Raw genomic sequence first — 14,100 nt, forward strand, 5'->3', positions numbered from 1 at the left:
AGAAACATTTTATCACCAATAATGCCCACCTGTAGAAATAAATTATAGTATGTTCTTCCAATAAAATATAGTTTAGTTTAGTCATCCAGTCGTGTCCAACTCTGTGACCCCATGGACTGTCGACCACCAGGCTCCTCCATCCATGGGATTTTCCAGGCAAGAGTACTGGAGTGGGTTGCCATTTCCTTCTCCAGAGGATCTTCCCAACCCAGGAACTGAAGCTGGGTCTCCCACATTGTATGCAGACACTTTACCGTGTATGTATCAATATCATGCTGAGCAAGTAAACAGGGTGCAGAAATATATCTGCAGTGGGAAATCACTTAGGAAGATATTTTAAAATCACGTTTCTTTTTTCTTTTTACTGAGATAAAAGTCACACAACAAAATTTACCATATTAACCATTTTAAAGTGAACATTCAGTGATTTTTATTCTATTTACAGAGTTATGCAACCATCATTCACCATCTACTTCCAGAACATTTTTATCACCCCCCAAAGAAACTCCATACCTGTGAAAAGTTACTTGTCCCTCCTCCTTCCTCCCCACCTGGTCTCCGGCCACAGTTCAGTTCAGTTCAGTCGCTCAGTCCTGTCCGACTCTCTGCGACCCCCTGGACTGCAGCACATCAGGCCTCCCTGTCCATCACCAGCTCCCACAGCTTGCTCAAACTCATGTTCATTGAGTCAGTAATGCCATCCAACCATCTCATCCTCTGTCGTCCCCTTCTCCTCCTGCCCTCAATCTTTCCCGGCATCAGAGTCTTGTCCAGTGAGTCAGTTCTTCACATCAGCGGGCCAAAGTACTGAAGCTTCAGCTTCAGCATCAGTCTTTCCAGTGAATATTCAGGGCTGATTTCCTTTAGGATGGACTGGTTTGATCCACAGTTCACCTCTTATCTGCATCTGCGGACTTACCTGTAGATAAGAAATCATACAATATGTGGCCTTTTGTGGCTGGCCTCTTTCACTGATAATGTTTTCAAGGCTGGTCCGTGTTAGCATGCTAGCAGTGCTTTTTTCCTTATTGTTAAATAATATTCCATCATATGGACATACCACATTCGTTTATTGATTCATCAGTTGATAGACATTTGGGTTGTTTTCCACTTTGGGGCTGTTGTCAATAGTCCTGCTATCAACATTCTGTTTTGTGCATAGAAACAGCTTAGGAGGATACACATTAGATTAATAATAACAATTGTGCCTGGGAATGAAAGGGAGGAAGGCAAATTGCACCGGGGAGGGGATCAGAGTGACCTTCAGCTTTATCTGTGATGTTCTACTTATTTTATACAAAAAAATCTATCTGAAGCAAAAATGTTAATAGTTGCTTATGAGCACAGGGGTTTTCAGTACATTATTCTCTGGGCTTTTCTGAAATATTCTTCAATGTTTCGAAGTAAAAGACCTTCTGGCATCAGGGGGCTGTGGGGGAGGCCAGGAAAAGCAAACACTGAGGGGTAGGGAGAGGCCAGGAGGAAGAAGCCCAGCCTAAGGTCAGGAAGGAGTGACTGGAGGCCCACAGAAGCCTGGGGCAGAAGCCCCTCACCCCTCCTGCAGGTCTCTCCTGGGCCCTCCAGGGAAAGAGCTCAGATCTGGTCTCTAAGACCCCTGGTGGCATAGCCAGGGCCAGGGAGAGAGAGGATGAGACGCCCTCTCTTCCTTCCTTCTCAGCCGTACTTCTGGAAGGAATCTCCATACTGCAATCCCACCCCCTTGTCCCCCAAATTCCTCAAGCTCCCACTTGGGACTTCCCTGGGGCTTCCCTGGTGGCTCAGGTGGTAAAGAATCTATCTGCCATGCAAGAGACCTGGGTTTGATCCCTGGGTTAGGAAGATCCCCTGGAGAAGCGAATGGCTACCCACTCCGGTGTTCTTGCCAGGAGAATCTCATGGACATACAAGCCTGGTGGGCTACAGTCCATGGAGTGTCAAAGAGTTGGACAGGACTGAGTGACTCACACTTTCACTTTCAACTCGGCACCAACTAATTATGAGGCCCAGTGTACAACGGGAACGTGGGGTACTTTGTTAAAAGACCGGTGAACTGGTGAGGAGCGATTCCTAACTCCACAAAGGCAGCCCCAGCTGGGCAATACCAGCACGCAAGAGCCGCTAGTCACCGGGCTCATTCATGCTCTCCTGCATCTTTAATTCAGATGAGTGCTTAGAATGAGCCCGGTGCTGTGTTAGCTGCTGGGCTTACAGTGGTGAGCAAGGCACACTCAGCTTCAAGAAGCCTACCTTCTAGCAGGAGCCTCGTGTTTAATCCCAGACGCACAGTGGGAAATGGTATGAAGGCCAAATAGGGGGCCCTGAGAAATGATCACCGCGGGCCCCTGACCACAAGATGCCCCCACAAGAGAATGACACTAGAGTGGCGGTCTGAAGGATGTTGCTGTTGTTCACTTGTTCAGTTGTGTCTGACTCTTCGCAACTCCATGGACTACAGCACACCAGACTTCCCTGTCCATCACCAATTCCCACAGCTTGCTCAAACTCATGTCCATCGAGCCGGTGATGCCATCCAACATCTCATCCTCTGTCACTCCCTTCTCCTCCTGTCCTTGATAGTGGATGTTATCTTAGCCAAAGAGGAGTGGGGGCAGTGGTGTGGGGGTGAGGCACAGTCCTAGTAGATAAGTGGGTGACATCTTCAAGGACCTGCAGGCAGCCCAGCTAGAGCCAGGGAGGGAGGGACAAGAGGCCAGATGAGACGGGAGAGGGGCCTTCCTGGGCCTCCGCCTGTACTCTCTGCCTTACATTTTTTCTGTCAGTCGGCTCCCTTTGTATCCTTACCCTAGGCAAAAATATGCATGACATCAAAGGATTGGCATACCACGTATTTTTCCTAATACACAGCAGAAATTTTTAAAAAATGTTCCTCCCTGTCCCACCTAAAATCATCCCCTTTCCCATCTGAGTTTGGAAAATACCATATTATCACCAGCTGTATCTTAAGAGCCATTGGAAAACTTTAACAGTATTTTGACTGGGTGAGGCCAATAACATGGTCTCATTTACATATTTTTAAACGGATTCTGGCTGCCAAGTGCGGGGGATATGGCAGGGCCTCCTGAAGGAGACAGAGGAGGCAGCAAGCCTCCAGGGAAGAGCCGTGGGGACCTGAGGGGAGAGGGAGCTGGCCCTGCCCACCAGCGCCTACATGAGCCTCATCCTCCGCCCAGACCAAAATCTCTTTCCTTTTATCTCTCTGTGCTGATTCAAGGTTTTCCCAGATAAGTAGACTCTTCTGTGATCCTCCCATTTCATAACAGCCCCAGAATTCTGCACTACTTGCTCATGAGAGCCCAGCTTCCTAGATCGGTTCAGGCTGATCACAGTTAGGACTCTGGGGTCGTGTCTACTCCGGCCCTATGGTCTCCAGTTCAAAAACGAGAGACTGATCACTCTACATGTGCAGGAACTAAGTGGGTTCCATGGTTTCTATCACCTATATCTTGATGGCAAAAGGAGAAGAGGGAGACAGAGGATGAGATGGTTGGATGGCATCACCAACTCAATGGACATGAGTTTGAGCAAACTCCAGGAGATAGTGGAGGACAGAGGAGCCTGGCATGCTGCCATCCATGAGGTCACAAAGAGCCAGACACAACTTAGCAACTGAATAACAACAATATCTTGATGACTCAGGCCCTGCCCTTAACCACTGGACCACATTGCTCCATTCATCCTCATGCCCTACCCTCCATCAACTGACTGCCTCACTCAAAAGCCTTCTGCCTTCTGGAAGACTTGACTCTCTCTGCCATTGCCTCCCTGATGGGCTGTCTGCTCATCCTCCCACTCCCTCTAGAAGTGGCCCTTCCCCATTGCTGCTGAAAAACCATGGATCCTCAAGTCTCTTTTAAAACAAAACTGCCCTCCAGGCCTCCAGTTCGTTAACTATTGGATTGGGAAGGGAGGAGCTTCTCCGATGGCTCAGCAGGTAAAGCATCTGCCTCCAACACAGGAGATGCAGGAGACTTGGGTTTGATCCCTGTATCAGGAAGATCCCCTGGAGTAGAAAATGACAACCTGCTCTAGTATTCTTACCTGAAAAATTCCATGGACAGAGGAGCCTGGCAGGCCACAGTCCATGGGGTCACCTGAGAGTCACTCAAGTCGGACACAATTGGAACAACTGAGCATAGCACACAGAGAAGGAGGATGCTCCATAACACCTTCTGCTAAAAACCAGAAATACTGTGGTGAGCAAGACTGACAACCTGGTATTCCTGGGCAGTGGGGGAGGAGGCCTTTCCAGTGTAGCCGCAGGAAGAAGGGAAGGGAGAGAGTTCTGAGCTGAAGATTTCAAAAAGGTTGGAACTATAATGGAAGATGAAATTAAAAGACGCATCCTTCTTGGAAGAAAAGCTATGACAAACCTAGATGGTGTATTAAAAAGCAGGGATATCGCTTTGCTGACAAAGGTCCATATAGTCAAAGCTATGGTTTTTTCAGTAGTCATGTACGTATGTGAGAGTTGGACCATGAAAAAGGTTGGTTTCGAAGTGCAAAAGAATGGTTGCTTTCGAATTGTGGTGCTGGAGAAAACTCTTGAGAATCCCTTGATAGCAAGGAGATCAAACCAGTCAATCTTAAAGGAAATCAGCCCTGAATATTCACTGGAAGGACTGATGCTGAAACTGAAGCTCTAATATTTTGGCCACCTGAAGCAAAGAGCTGACTCATTGGAAAAGACCTTGGTGCTGGGTATGGCATGAAGTCACTTTAAGATCTGGCCCTCTCTTGGACTTCCCTGGTGATCCAGTGGTTAAGAGTCCACCTTGCAATGCAGGAAATAAGGGTTCGATCCCTGGTCAGGGAATCAAGATCCTACACGCTGTGGAACAACTAAACCCACACCCTGAAACTATTAAGCCAGGGCACCACAGCCAGAGAGAGTTCGAAAGATCCCTCATGACACATGAAGATCCTATGTACTGCAGCTGCAACCAACACAGCCAAAAAAATAGATCTGGTCCTCTGTCCATATATCCAGCTTTTGTTTCTTCATCTGTTTTGTTCATGGCTGTGCTGGGTCTTCATTGCTGCGTGGCATGTGGGATCTTCCTGGACCAGAGATCGAACCTGTGTCTCCTTCACTGGCAGGTGGATTCTTCACCACTGAGCCACGAGGGAAGCCCAGATTGATCTGTTTTTGTTGCTGTTATCTTGTCGATAAGTCATGTCCAATTCTTTGCAACCCCTTGAACTGTAGCCAGCCAGATTCCTCTGTGCATGGGATTTCCCAGGCAAGGATACTGGAGTGGATTGCCGTTTCCTATTTTGGAGGATCTCCCCAACCCAGGGATGGAACTTGAGTCTCTTGTTTGGCAGGCAGATTCTTTACCACTGTGACACCTATCGGCACTGCGACACTGGGAAGCCCTATCCAGTTTTTGTAAGGTATGTCCATTTTCATTTCTTCTCAATTTTTTTTTTTTCTTTTTCCTCCATACCTTTCACCTTGTGGGGTTTTAGTTCCCTGACCAGGGATCGAACCCACATCCCCTGCAGTGGAAACTCAGAGAAGACCACTGGACACCCAGGGAAGCCCCACATATAGCCTGCCATTTCATCGTTTTATTTCCTGCCATTCTCATCATCCTGCAAAGTTTTCAACATTAAACCACTCATAATTCTCTCAACAGATTTCCTCCGCAGCTCTTTGCACAGACTCTCTGCATGAAATGTCTTCTGCTAAGTGTCCCATTTACTTTCTCAATGCCATTTACTTAGTTCAAAGCCAGGCTCAGTCACCTCACAAATAAAGACATGGAAATGTCAATAACCATATGAAAAGGCAGTAACCCTAGTAGCATCAACAGCACAACAAAGAGATACCATTTTGCCTATCAGCTTGAGGAAAATGTTTTAAATTGATAACATTCAGAACTGGCACAGATGCAGAGAACTGGGCTTTTTCATACATTTCTCTTGGGAGACTGAATTAAAGAAAGCTTTTGGAAAACTCTGGTAGTGTCTCTTAAAATTTAAAATACATGTGCTCGTTGACCCTTGTAATCCTTTTGAGACTCTGTTCAGTCAAATTAAAAGCCCTGCTAATTAAGGTCAAGATGTTCATGCAATATTTTATCATGGCTCCAACCGGGAAACACTGTGTGTTTGTGGATAGAGAATGTTTGAGGAATTATGGTTCACTCTTATTGACGAGGAATAGGTTAGATCTACCAGGGTTGATCTCAGTGTATGACAGTCACACATGACACAGTGCCAAGTAGATACACATTTGTGTGACCACAGAGAGAAAGTATAGAAGGAATTCACAAAACCATGATTCCACTGGGGAGAGGGAAGTTTGCCTTCATCTTTATTCTGTTCCTTACAGTTTGGCTTATTTCAATAAGCAAGCATTGCTCTTTAGTTTGAAATGATAAGGAGGTTATATCAGAAACAAAGAGAAGGGCCCAGCTGTCCCCTTTTGGAGAGAACTTTTCCATCTTTTTAGTTAGTCAGTTACACCCATCTTGGACTTACACTATGTCTTCTCCAAGGCATTTACCATACTATGATGGAATGTATATGTTTGTGTGCCTACTTCTTATACTATTCATCTTTGCTCCCCATATCCAGCTTATAATAGGTGTCAAGCAATTGCTGGGTGGATGGATGCATGGATGGATGGGTGGAAGGATGAATAAGCAAGTTACTTCTCTCTTTTATGATCTGCCCAACATGGTAGCTATTCCTAATTTAGAGATCATTGTCCATTCATTTCTGGATTTTTTATTTCTTATGCCTTTGTCATTTATTTCACTAGACTATGAGCTACTCAAAGATAGGGTCTGTGTCTCCTCCACAGTAGCTACTCTTGCAAAGCTCTACACACATGAGTGTGTTATTGAGTTCTCATAACAATTCTTTGAGGCCAGACCTTCTTACATATATCCCAGCTTCACTGAGTTATAATTCACAACTCATGCAATTCACCCATTTAAAGTGTGCAATTTAATTGTTTTGAGTATAGAGTTGTGCAACCATCATCACAATCAAGTCTAGAATATTTTTCGTCACCCCAAAATGAAACCCCTTATCCCTTAGCAGCCATTCCCCATTTCCTCCTACCCACCTCCCTCCTCTAGCCCTAGGCACCACCAGTGCACTTTCTATCTCTATGGATTTGCTTCTTCTGGACACTTCATGTAAATGAAATCCTACAATATGCTGTCTTTTGTGACTGGCTCTTTCACTTAGCATGATGTTTTCAAGGTTCTTTCATGTAGCATGTAACAGTACATTATTACTATTTTTTTAATTATTAGCTGAATAATATTGAATTGTATGGATATCCCAAGGGCCTGGGCCCTGGGCAGAGCAGAGTGGTGGTAGGTAGGCACGACAGTATATAGCTTCTCAAATTTTAATGGTGATCTTGATAAAATGCAGATTCTAGTTCAATAGGCAGGGAGTGGGGCCTGAGATGCTACACTGCTAGGAAGCTCTCAGGTGTTATTGAGAGATACAGAGGATTTCTACCTGTTGGGCAGGGAAATTGGGTTCTTTCTCATAGAAGGCATCCACATGCCTTTAATCCTGTTAGCCACCAAGATCACCTCTTTCTGTGGGCGGGTGGTGGGTGGGTGAGTTCTTTCCAAAATCAGAGCTATCAGATGAGGAGTCAGCATGTACATGTGAGCTTGGTTGGTCAGTCATGTCCGACTCTTTGCAATACTATGGACTGTAGCCTGCCAGGCTCCTCTGTCCATGGGATTCTCCAGGCGAGTGGGTTACCATGCCCTCCTCTGGGGAATCTTCCCTATCCAGGGATCAAACTCATGTCTCCAGCATTGCAGGTGGATTCTTTACCACTGAGCCAGCAGAGAAACCCATTGCTGGACATGTTTCTTGTCAACACAAAACAATTAGTTTGTGTGAACTGCTTTGTCACCCTCAGGGGTCATCCACAAGAGACAGGGTGGTTGAGAATCTATAACATGTGTTCTGTCTGTAAGTCCTTCAAGAAGCAGACACTAAAATGGGGTTAAGTATGCAAGAGATTTGTCAGGAAAATGTCAATGAAGGATAAAGGAGATGGGTGTGGAAGCAAGCAGGGAGAGCCTTCAGACCAGGAAGTAGATCTGATACCTGTTGGGGGAGCAGGAAGGAAGGCCTGGGCAGGAAGAGCTTCACACTACAGCTTTGAGAGAATCTTGGCTAGACAGATGGTGAGTCCTCAAGCCAAGGACACCCAGTAGAAGAGTCTCATACCAGGCAGCAATAGGCCAGCACTCATTCCTCCACCGTGTATGTCATTGGCTGTGGCCCCTTGTGAACACCGTGGTGGAGCCAAAGGGACAGCTGCTGTCAATCAAGAGCACCCCCACAGCAGGCTCTCCAGAAGGAATTAGGTTGGCACATTTCCATGGCTCCCAGTGTCCCACCAGCTACCAGTGATCAGGCCGCGGACAAGTCACTCACTCTCCCAAGCCTATGATAGCGCTGACTTTCTATGACTGTTGTGAACGTTAAATGGAATAATATGCGTAAGCCTCAATACATGTTAGTTATCATGATTAGTATAGGCAGATTTTGGAGATAATGGTGGGTTCTGTTCCAGACTACTGCAATAAAGCAAGTCTCACGATAAAGCCAGTCACGTGAATTTTTTTGGTTTCTCAGTACATACAAAATATTTATTTTTACACTATATTGTAGTCAAATGTACAATAGCATTATCTCTAAAAGAACAATGCAAGGAGTTCCCTGATGGCCTCGTGGTTAGGATGCCAGGTGTTCACTGCCATGGCCCAGGTTCAATTCCTGGTTGGGGAACTGAGATCCACCAAGTCCCACACTGTGGCTGAAAATTTGAAAAAAGAAAGAAAAAAGAAAATATTAATAAAAAAAATAAATAAAAATAAAAAAGAAAGAAAAGAACAATATACATACCTTTAATCAAAAAGTACATTACTGCTAAGAAAAAAAAGTACTTTATTGCTAAAAAAATTGCTAACCATCAGCACATCATATAATTTTTTGGCCATAATGACATCAAAGATCACTGATCACAGACCACCATAACAAATACAATAATGATGAAAAAATGTGAAATATTGCGAGAATGGCCAAAGTGTGACAGAGAGACGAAGCGAGCAAAGGCTATCGGAAAAATGGCACTGATAGGCTTGCTTGATGCAGGATTGCCACGAACCTTCAGTTTGTAAAAACACAGCGTCTGTGAAAGCAAAGTGCAGTAAGACGAGATCAGCCTGTGCTATTTTAGATAGCACGAGATTTAGAGCAAGAAAAAACTCTCATCAGTTTTTTGATCTTGGCCAGCTACTCTACAGAGTGTAGAATAGTGCCTAGGGTATAGAAAATACCACGTGGCATTAGCTATTAATGTCATTATTTCCAAATAATAGTCTTCACTGGATCAATTACTCCTGGGAAATGCTACATTCTAGAATGGTATTCAAAACCTCTGAAAGATTTCAACTTTATTTTGCAGTTCCCTTCCCTACTACACACACAGACACAGACAGACAGACATACACACTCCAAGTTCTAGCCTCACTGGGCCACTCATAGCAGCCTTGAAAATGTCATGTTGTAATAATATAGTATTGTATTATCCACTGTCTACCAAATGCTCTTTGGATACCTGGGACCGTGTACAAAGTTTACGTATATTATCTCATACCATTTGTATTCTATCAATGAGGAAACTGAGGCCCAAACTTCATTACTAAGCAAGTAAATGTTTTATCCATCGCTGGACTTCTGTCTGTAGAATGATTTCCTGGCCTCCATTCCATTTCTACCTTACAAAACGCCACCTTCTGTTAAAGGTTCAGCTCCACTGTTACCTCCTCCAGGAAGTTTTCCTTGGGAGGACAGAAAGGAAAGACCATCCTCCCTTTAGTGGCAGATTCTGGGTCCCTCTTCCTTAAAGGGCCGACTGAGCCCATCACATGATGGAGGAGGCCCGCAGATGGGACAATGGTCCGAAGTTGTGTGGTTCGTCTTTTGCCTGAACCAAACCTCCATGATCTCAGAGACCCTGTCTGTGGATGAGGAAGGGTCTTCCTTCCTGAGAGGCAGAGCCTTTGTTGCTTATAGGAAATGGAGCTTTTGTAGGTGGAATGATCTCCTGCTGGGAGGATGGGGCTGGGTTTCCCCTGCTCTTACCCTCAAAAAGTTTCTAGATTCAAAGCACATTTCATAAGTTCCATACACACACATATTTGGTTGCTTTTTTATCTCTCTCCTTCGTATGGGCAGGACATTCCGTGAATGTTTAGCTCACAGGTTGTCCCCAGCACCAGGAACAGAGCAAGCCTGGCTCTTAGATATGCCATAGGACCTTGATTAAATGACAAATGAATGACTCCAGAAAGCAAAGCTCTGACATTCTGCTATACTACAGAATCCTCAGTTGCAGAGACCTCCCCTGCAGCCATGTCGTCACCATGAAGTTTTTTTTCCCCTTCGTCTTCCCACCCTGGACTCATTCTTTCTCTTGACACATCATACCATCTTTCAAGTATAGACCCGCTGAGAGTAAGTTCTGCCCCAGTGAAAAAAAAAAAAAAAAGTGCATCCCTTCCCGTTCCAGCAAAGGTAGATTTGCACTTCTGTGCTCAGGCCTCCTTCCCGATCACCAGTCTGGTCATTTGTGCAGCCTCTACCTATCCTACCAGACCCTGACCCAGTCCTGTTTGGATTTTGCAGGCCTGGAATCCAAGAGTCTCCTTTGGTGGCTTTGCCTCCCTCTAAGACTTATTATTAAGTGATATCCTTGTGTTGACGTGGGGAATCTAAATTTTTTTCCCCCATCTTCCCAGATTTTTAAAAATTTTATTTTCTTTGACTCTTATTCTCTCAGTTATCACATCTGACTAGTCACAGATTAGACTGACTAAATTCTTTTTTAATCAAGTCACTTTCTCCATCACCACAGCCACCACCTTAGTGGCCCTCACCTCCCAAGTCTCTTCCTGGCAATCACCCTCTAATCCTTTTATATTCTGTAGCCCAAAGGGTTTTGTTTTTAATTAGTTAATTTATTTGGCTGCATCACGTCTTAGCTGCAGACTTGAGATCTTCATTGCACCATGCAAGATAGTCCTTAGCAGCGCAGACTCTGATTGCGGCACGTGGGCTTAGTTGCTCTGTGGCTTGTGGTTTCTTAGTTCCCCTATCAGGGATCCAACTTGCGTCCCCTGCATTCCAAGGTGGATTCTTAACCACGGGACCACCAGGGAAGTTCCCAAAAGGTTTTTTAAGAAATGTAATTTGAACCAAGGCAGCTCTCTCTTAAAATCCTTTAACTCTGCCCTTTGATCTCAGGAAAAAGTCCAAAACGGTTCAAATCTCCTAGAGCTGGCTGTCTCGTCTACCTCTCACAGCACCAGTCTGTCCTTCAGACTCCACTCCAGTCCACTCTATCTCAGGGCCTTTGCACAAGCTGTTCTTCCTGTCTTCACTTAGGTAACTCGCCTCTCTTCTCAGTACAAATGTAGCTTGATAATAATAATTATCATTTACACAAGCGATTCATGTGTATTTATGTGTATTGTCATGAAAACCCGACTAAGTAAGCACGTTTATTAGTGTACTTTGCTGTTCAGTCACTAAGTCGTGTCCAGCTCTTTGCGACCCCATGGACTGCAGCACACCACGTCTTCTTATTCTTCACTCTCTCCCGGAGCTTGCTCAAACTCGTGTCTATTGAGTCAGTGATGCCATTCAACCATCTCATCCTCTCTCATCCCCTTCTCCTCCTGCCTGCAATCTTTCTCAGCATCAGGGTCTTTTCATATCAGGCTGCCAAAGTATTGGAGCTTTAGCTTCATCATCAGTCCTTTCAAAGAACATTCAGAACTGATTTCCTTTAGGACTGACTGGTTGGATCTCCTTGCTGTCCAAGGGACTCTCAAGAGTCTTCTCCAGCACCACAGTTCAAAAGCATCAATTCTTTGGTGTTCAGCCTTCTTCATGGTCCAACTCTCATATCCTTACATGACTACTGGAAAAACCATAGCTTTGACTACAGACAAAGCATAGACAGACCTTTGTCGGCAAAGTGATGTCTCTGCTTTTTAATATGCTGTCTAGGTTGGTCATCACTTCTCTCTCAAGGAGCAAGTGTCTTTTAATTTCATGGCTGCAGTCACCACCTGCAGTGATTCTGGAGCCTGAGAAAATAAAGTCTGTCACTGTTTCCATTGTTTCCCCATCTATTTGCCATGAAGTGATGGGACCAATGTCATGATCTTTGTTTCTTGAATGTTGAGCCTTTTCAGTCTCCTCTTTCACCTTCATCAAGAGGCTCTTTAGTTCTTCTTCGCTTTCTGCCATCAGGGTGGTGTCATGTGCATATCTGAGGTTATTGATATTTCTTCCAGCGATCTTGATTCCAGCTTGAACTTCATCTAGCCTAGCATTTCTCATGATGTACTCTGCATGTAAGTTAATAAGCAGGGTGACAATATATAGCCTTGACATATTCCTTCCCTAGTTTTGAACCAGTCCAATGTTCCATGTCTGATTCTAACTGTTGCTTCTTGACTTGCATACAGGTTTCTCAGGAGACAGGTGAGGTGGTCTGGTGTTCCCAGATCTAAGAATTTTCCACAGTTTGTTGTGATCCACACAAAGTCTTTCTCATAGTCAACGAAGCGGGAGTAGATGTTTTTCTGGAATTCCCCTGCTTTTTCTTTCTTTCCCCCCCCCCTGCTTTTTCTATGATCCAATGGATGTTGGAAATTTGATCTTTGGAAATTTGATTTTTCTAAATCCAGCTTGTACATCCGGAAGTTCTTGGTTCACACACTGTTGAAGCATAGCTTGAAGGATTTTGAACATTACTTTGCTAGCATGTGAAACGAGTGCAATTGTGTGGTAATTTAAACATTTTTTGACATTGCTCTTCTTTGGGATTGGAATGAAAACTGACCTTTTCCAGTCCTGTGGCTACTGTTGAGTTTTCCAAAATTACTGACATATTGAGTGCAGCACTTTAACCACATCATCTTTTAGGATTTGAAATAGCTCAGCTGGAATTCCATCACCTCCACTAGCTTTGTTCCTAAGGCCCACTGGACTTCACACTCCAGGATGTCCGGCTCTAGGTGAGTGACCACACCATCGTGGTTATCATTAAGGCATTTTTTGTATAGTTCTTCTGTGTATTCTTGCCACCTCTTCTTAATATCTTTTTCTGCTGTTAGGTTCTTGCTGTTTCTGCCCTTTATCGAGCCCATCTTTGCATGAAATGTTCCCTTGGTATCTCTAATTTTCTTGAAGAGCTCTCTAGTCTTTCCCATTCTATTATTTTCCTCTATTTTTCTTCACTGTTCACTTCAGTTCAGTCAGTTCAGTCGCTCAGTCGTGTCTGACTCTTTGCGACCCCATGAATCGCAGCATGCCAGGCCTCCCTGTCCATCACCAACTCCCGGAGTTCACTCAAATTTATGTCCACAGAGTCAGTGATGCCATCCAATCCCTCCCAGCATTAGAGTCTTTTCCAGTGAGTCAACTCTTCATAAGGTGGCCAAAGTACTGGAGTTTCAGCTTTAGCATCATTCCTTCCAAAGAAATCCCAGGGCTGATCTCCTTTAGAATGGACTGGTTGGATCTCCTTGCAGTCCAAGGGACTCTCAAGAGTTTTCTCTAACACCACAGTTCAAAAGCATCAATTCTTCGGCGCTCAGCTTTCTTCACAGTCCAACTCTCACATCCATCCATGACCACTGGAAAAACCATAGCCTTGACTAGATGGACCTTTGTTGGCAAAGTAACGTCTCTGCTTTTCGATATGCTATCTAGGTTGGTCATAACTTTCCTTCCAAGGAGTAAACATCTTTTAATTTCATGGCTGCAGTCACCATCTGCAGTGATTTTGGAGCCCCCCCAAAATAAAGTCTGACACTGTTTCCACTGTTTCCCCATCTATTTCCCCTGAAGTGATGGGACCTTAGGGAGGCTTTATGTATCTTTGCTATTTTTTGGAACTCTGCATTCAGATGGGTATATCTTTCCTTTTCTCTTTTGCCTTTCACTTCTTTTCTTTTCTCTTTTGCTTTTCACTTCTTTTCTTTTCTCAGCTATTTGTAAGGCCTCCTC

The sequence above is a fragment of the Capricornis sumatraensis genome, chromosome 2, assembly GCF_032405125.1.
Source record: "Capricornis sumatraensis isolate serow.1 chromosome 2, serow.2, whole genome shotgun sequence".
NCBI classification, from domain to species: Eukaryota; Metazoa; Chordata; class Mammalia; order Artiodactyla; family Bovidae; genus Capricornis; species Capricornis sumatraensis.